The 7,219-nt window shown below is 38.9% G+C and overlaps 1 protein-coding gene across 1 annotated transcript in view; it reads left to right on the plus strand.

Moving 5' to 3' along the window:
• znf407 (zinc finger protein 407) overlaps positions 1 to 7,219 on the plus strand; it is a 209,075-nt gene that overhangs the window by 42,248 nt on the left and 159,608 nt on the right. The window lies entirely within an intron of this gene.

A 7,219-nucleotide genomic window follows, 5' to 3' on the forward strand; every position in this document is an offset into this window, starting at 1 on the left:
GCTGATAAAATCCTTCACCAGTCTTAAAAATGAGGAAATGTCTCTTAATTCAATCAAGGTTTATTAAGGGACACTAATAATATTTAGATATAATAATTCTTACAAAATTTCAAAATGCAGCGTAAAAAAACCCACATTATACATTTTTCATATATATTGATTAACTTTTTTTCTCATTTTTTAAATTTTCCAAAATAATTTCTCACATGGTTACCATTCTATGTATATCTCACAATGCTGCACCATATATGAACATCATAAAAATATGTCTATTTGCATCAAACTGTCATTCAATGATTAATACTACACACATTAATTTCCCTCAACAAAAGATTTGATTGAATAATGAAAAAGTCTGGGGCCAAGAGAAACTTGCTGCGGCAGGAAATTCAGAGTTTGCATGGTGCGCCGAAAACAATGCTAGACTAGGAGAGAGAGGGAAAGACGCGCTGCTTTCATATCCCCAAGCAACGTCCACGTCCACCGAAGACTTCTGTTTTTACACAGGTAGGCAGTTTGGGGACTATATCAGTAAGAAAATGAGGGGTGGAAAGGAAAAAAAAAAAAAACACTGGAGGATTCAAAGGATGTTCCCCCCTTTAATAATGTAACAAATATTCTAATTTCCAAAAATAAAACCTCCTCTTCATCCTTCCTGCTAATCTGAGCTGTAATTTATTCCAACCCAAGGCCATATTAGTATGCTAGCCAAGGGCAACATGGTTATGACTAAACCAAGATTCCCTCAGACAGATAGAAAAAGGCAGTGAGGAGCGTAAGCTCCAACTTGCAGCCAACAATTGAATTTGGACTCCAAACTATTTGGCGACTAAGACTATAACAAAAGTGACAAAAACTTACAGCCTAATATATCCCAGTGATAATAGGGATAAGGTGTTTTATTTTTTATTTGTTGACTACTTTGCATTGATGCTAATCATTTCTTTCAACTATATTATATTTTTCTCATATCGGACACAACAAAAAAGAGGAAACAGGGTTATTTACCGCTCATATAAATGTATTATAATGTCATTCTGCTCTTTGCACATGCAAGCATTTTTATTTCTGATTAATTGCATCTGAATTGTAAGTTTCATATGTGAGTGTGCGGGTGTGTTTTCATCCACGTGGATATATTGATGCCATTTTATGAAAAGCAATTGAGCAATGGGACTTTGTACTAACCGTCACACAGACACTTCATTATGGGAACAGAGATAACAAATACATTGTGTAGGATAATGACGGCAGTGGTTTGTACTGTTCATTATATGTCTGGGTGTCACATGGCACTTTGGATTTATGTGTGTGTGTGTGTGTGTGTTTCTGCTTTTTGTCGTTTTACAACATCATGCTTTAGCAAATGAACGTCTGAACCATCAGGAAGACAAATATCCCATCATCTGCTATCGGTGACAAACAATATATTTTGGATAATGATTGCGTCTATTGGCTTCTGCATTTGTAAATGTGTGGTAATGAATTTCCTTTGTGAGCAATGAAAGCAAAGATATTATGCCACTTTCCTTCAACAGGGCTGTTGGATGCATGATGCTCGCTCGTTCAGTGATGGACTGTTTCTCTTAAAATATTCATTCTGTTGTAAGAACTTGCATAATAGAAATATTTCTATAGAATATCCTTCTGCTCAGACAGGAGTGCTGGATATGGAGTAAGACTTGAGAAGGCCTCTGGCACGTTGAATGGCTTCAACTTGTGGGCCTGTCAAAGGTTTTTTTTGGGGCACTGGACTGAATCGATGCCTGCCACACACGCGTCATGCCCTCCCTTCCCGACAAGCCCCGCAGTGCCGCAATCAACAGTATTTTCACCTCCAAATGTATATATTTAATTTGTGAACCAATGACAGTTTCGCTTGATTTATGGTCCAAGGCGAGATTTAATTAATTGAAAAACGCATATTACCCCGTGACTTAATTATTAGCTAATTAATCACAGAGTACTTGTTCGGTGCTCCCCTTCTTTTCCCCTCATACTTTTCGGGCATATTTCAGTGTCTGACACTTGGATTTTCTCCTGGGGTCATTTTTATGTGAGGTCATGTTTTTTTCTTCCTGAGTGGCTGTTAAGATAGAGAACATAGAGAGCTCGGTTATCCAGGCAACGACTGCCTTATTGCAGAAACCAAGAAAAGAAAAGAAAATGTTCTCGCTTTTTAGGGATGAGCTCTTGTTAGAATTCTAAGGCTTTATAGTTTTTTTGGGGGGTAAAAGGTCCTTTATCTGCAGTAGAAACAGACAGATTTGGGATTCTTTTTGTTTCAGAAAAGGAAAGAAAATCCTTTCACAGCTAGTTTGTTGACATTATACTTTCTACCTCATATACCTTCAGATATTAACTATAGGCACTTTAACAAGAAACATTTATCACTTTCTTCTTAGCCGAACCACCTCCATATTAAATGGTAAACTTGTCACTGTTTATGCATTCCAGCCGTAACAACCTGCCCAATCAACTACAACTTGTCAGTCCTCTTGAAGTCCACCAAGAGTGGATAAAGTACAGAAGTTACCTGTGAAGAGGCCTCAAAGGCATTATGCTCCTGGTCTCATAGTCATCTATAACCAGGATTGGTGGATTGGCAATGATTTGATCGTGGATTCATACAGCTGACAGCATAGTTCTGCATTGTATATTAACAAAACGCCTTTGTAACAACAGTTTTAGGTCACCCAGACTGAAACTATATTCCTGTGGTAAGCTAGGTTATAGTGCAGTGTCCATCTAGAGTTTGACATGGAATCGTTGTGAGGTTTTGTTCAACCTAAGAGTTTCTGCAATTGAACAATATTCAATTGCTCACTGATGCCAGCAGTTTCCTTTTACTCAGCCAGTTGATCATGAGCATGCTGCAGTAGCTTTTCAAGACAAAACCTAGGGGTTAGGGTCAGTGAAAGCATCCTTGACAACAGATAGACACACAGGAACATACCAACGCACTTCTGAGTGTTGTTAAGTGTACTGATTAATATCTGCAAGGACTGAGCAATTTGAAAGAAAAATAATCTCTTATTTTTATTGTACGTTAATATATGATATATTTATGTTTTCTTTTCATGAAGTAGAGGCACCTCTGAATCAAAGCTTTGTCCCAAATGTCAGGCGAGCACATTTTCTAGCAAACGGTGGTAGATGATCATGAGCTGAAAATTATCCTACTCCTATTCATAAAATTAATATTATGTTGCAGCATAGATGATTTTGATATAAACTATAATGGACAACCTCCTATTTCTTTGAAAAAGAAGTTAATATCTTAAAAAAAAAAAAAAATCTTAAAATATTTCCCAACACTAATATCTTCTATTAAAGCAATGTATATTTTTTTAGCTTGGATTTTTTTCAAAGATGCAACACTTTATGGCATGTTTCTACTTGTTTTAATAAAACTTTACAAAATTTACATTAAAAAAAATCTAAATTATCACTGTAAGACATGATCCTATGGGAGGAACACAGCATACAGATGGATTTAACAGTTTCTGTCTGAGATTCATTCACATTTTACCTAACAAACCTATTGCTGACGATAAAAAATCAGCCCTTAAATGTCACAGTAACATACCTCTTATCCAGTTTGTCAAGCCTTAACCCTGAAAGTCTCACAACGGTCTTTGAATCTGTGAAATAGCTACACGGCTATCAATAACAAACACCCCTTCTCTGGTATAATCCTAACACTCACCAATCACACAAGCATTCGCAAATTGCTCTCTACACTTCAAACTCCAAGAGAAGCGTAGCTGCAAGTTTGCTGCACACACAGAGCATATTCATATCTTGTGCGGTAGCCTTGGGAAGCCCAATTTGCCAAAGGTGTAAGTTGATCGTCGAGGTCATGGTCAGAAACGATGAATAAACGTCTCACTGTTACAGCTGTCAGTGGTTTACCTCTCGGTGGCGGAGGGTGTGAATGGTAGTTTTTATGTGCCGGTTGGTTTTTCCACTAAAAAAAGCACGGCAGGTTGATCTGGAGATCAAGGATTTCCCCCCGCCGTAAGAGCCTTTCCAGATCTGTGCTGTTAGAAAATGATAGGGGACGGACACTTTGGAAGCAGGCATGCAAGAAGACGAGCCGAGATGTGGCTGCTATCAGTGGCCAGCCTGCCAAAACACCTTACCTCCCTCAGCCGTTTGCCTCTTCTGACCACTATCCGGCCCCCATGTGTCTGTGTCTGGTAATGGTAAGCGTTTTAAACTATTAGAGCTGCTGTGTAAAAGGCCTGTTTGAGTGCAGGGCTGTCAGTCCGCAATGAGGCAATTGGGGGTGGGGGGCTGTCATGGCTGTCACTCACCAGGAGGATGAGAACTGTTTGGCCCTAATGGATTTCTCCAGGCGGACGGCTTGCACAGCGGTTAGAAGTAAAATCGATGCGTTGTCATGAGCGAGTGAGGCATCATCAAACGGCCAGGTGGACGGGGGAGGCAAGAAAGGGAAAGACTGCTCAGGCAGTTACATCTATATCTAAAATTGTGTATGTGTGCGTGTGTGTGTTTAGGAATGGAGAGAAGAGACAGACAGATGCTCAGCTTAGCCTTACACGCCCAATGGGGCCTCTGCTATGATTGTTAGCATGAAAGGGGGCTCTGACCTCCATCATCTCCGTTGCTTTTATTTTCCGGTTCTCTTGGAATCAGACACAGATAAACGCGGACATACCCCCCGCACTCACTCACTCGCACATAGAAAAATGTGAAGCAAAGCAGACAAGGGGTAAATTGCCCTGACAGGTCAAACATCATCTCGTAGGCAAAATCACTTTTCATTTAGCCGATTTCCATCCAGTGATTTCTGGTTTTGACTAGAACCTGCAGAGAATGACGCAGCTAAAGCCCAAATTATCTAACAGAATGTGACAGAAATTCACATCTGCACGTCTTCTCTGCAAACTGCAAATTATTCTATGTAGCAAGAGGATCAGACTGGAACATTCTGACAGGATAAGATGAACATGAGCAACCTGCAGGAGGAGAGTTAAAGGGGGAAAAAATCCACAATGTGCGGGGAATCTCCAACATTGCAACCCAGACTATTCCTAAGAGGACGAAGAAAATATGTTGCAAAGTAGTACCCTGAAGTGGCCATTCCAATGTTTTCTATGAGACAATAACAACCCAAAACAGTTAGAGACCATATTATCTCTGCACTGTATTCACCCTGGTGGCTTTGTGTGTCCTTGGAGAACTCAACAAGGGCCACCCTTCAGTTCCAGATTGGACCTGAGGGAGCAGACCTCGCTTATTGATCAGGAGGGTTGGAGGAAAATTGTTCCAAGGTGGCCGACTGCAGGCAGGCAGCTGATGCTGAGCAGTGGTGCAGGGGTTCAATTTCTACACTTGGCCTCTTTCTACACTTGGCCACCACTGCTGTACAACCTTCCTACCAATTTTTTGGTTTAGTTTAACTCATGAATGACACAAAGATGGCCAAAACAAACAAAAAAAAACTTTAAAACTGCTGTTCTGAATCTATATTCCCTCTCTTTCTACCAGACTCTCTTTGTTTTAGCTCCCACTTAAAAAAAAATACCATTAGAAGAAAATGGCACTACAGATAACTTAAGACCTGTTGCAGTTGTCTTCCTTGGGTTTGATTGAAATAATTTGTATTTTTTTTTCTTGATAGTGGTTAAAGTAAAGGACAAAGAGAAATGGTTTAGGATTAAAAGTAAAGTAATTTTGCAGAAGCAGGAAAGTATATATTTTGTTATATTTATAAAATAACTGACAATCTGACAATCTGAAGTTCACGTTGTGCCAGATAAGTTTGCTTTCCTCGTCTGATTGGCCTTTTTAAACTTTACACACATTAAAGCGTTCAACTGTTCAGGCTTCACATTTCTTACATTTCAAAACTGTTTTATAGTTGATTTTCTTAAATCTAAATTGAATAAATAGATCTAAAAGGAAAACAGATTTGTTTTAGTTTTGCTGAATTTTTTAAAGACATTTGATTACATTTTATTTTCTAAACATTTATAGGTATATTTTCCTATTTGAAGAGCTCATTCTGTTTTGATTCAATCTTATCATGACTTTAAACCTCTTAATGTAAGTCTCATTTACATTTAACTGGCCAAAACAAATAAATAAATAAATAAGACTCGTATGCACAGATGTGTCGTTCTCCACTTAAAATGAGTCTTTGGTCCTGTCTTTACTGTTTGACATTTTTGGTACAAAAAAAAGGATAAGAATTATGATGTTTAAAATGTAACTTGGAGCCTCATCTGGGACCTCTCTGGCATTCTCTACTGTGGCGTAGAATGCAGGCGTTCCTCATGCACCCAGAGGTTTGCCGGTTAGAACCTCGCCTCTGTCAGTCTCAGTCATTGTGTCCGTGGTCAAGAATCATCATCCACACTGCCTGCTGATGGTGGTCAGTGGGCCGGTGGACCCTGTGTACGACTGCGTCGCGTCTGTCAGTGGACCCCAGTTTAACTCACCATCATCAGGGTGAATAAATGTAGCGTACATAGCTTTGGAGTCTACTAACGTAAAAAAAGGCTATTCACCATTTCTCAGACTCTTTTGTCTGGTTGTCAGTTTCAGTAGTTTTGTCATTAATTATTGTATAAATGAAATGATAAATGGAACCTTCAAAAAAACTTGATCCTTGTTTAATTTGTTTAATTTATACAAAAAATTTATTATTTACAAAAGAACTTATAAAGTATTTTTTATAATACCTCACCTTTAAAAACGCTAAAGCTGTTTGTTTAAAATAAACTTAATTTAGTTAGGAGAGAGGCTTAATTTTGTCTTTACTTGTTATAGCACTAGTGGCTCGTCTTTTTTGGACAGTAGGCTGACAATTAAGGGGGTATGAGAGAAGGGGAGAGACATGCGGATTCGAACCCAGTTTTGGCCGCGGCAGCACACCAGTTCGGCAGCACACCAGTAAATGCCTAATTCTTATTGAGCAACACCTTTTCCATGTACAGTAGCAATGAGAGGTAATGTAGTGTACTGTGCTCAGTGTCTTTAAGATGAAATGTGTTGATTTTCATTGAGTCTAAAGACTAGAAAAGTTTCAAATATTGATTTAGATCCAAACAGAAGCTTCCAGATGTGATCCCTACTGTTTATATTACGACTAGGCTTTGATGAAAGGACCTGTTTACCTCTGACGCTCACCAGAGTAAACCTCCCCCTTATGTCTTCCTTCCTTCCTTCCTTCCTTCCTTCCTTCCTT

This window comes from Cyprinodon variegatus, unplaced genomic scaffold, assembly GCF_000732505.1.
Source record: "Cyprinodon variegatus isolate N-32 unplaced genomic scaffold, C_variegatus-1.0 Scaffold149, whole genome shotgun sequence".
Classification (NCBI taxonomy): Eukaryota; Metazoa; Chordata; class Actinopteri; order Cyprinodontiformes; family Cyprinodontidae; genus Cyprinodon; species Cyprinodon variegatus.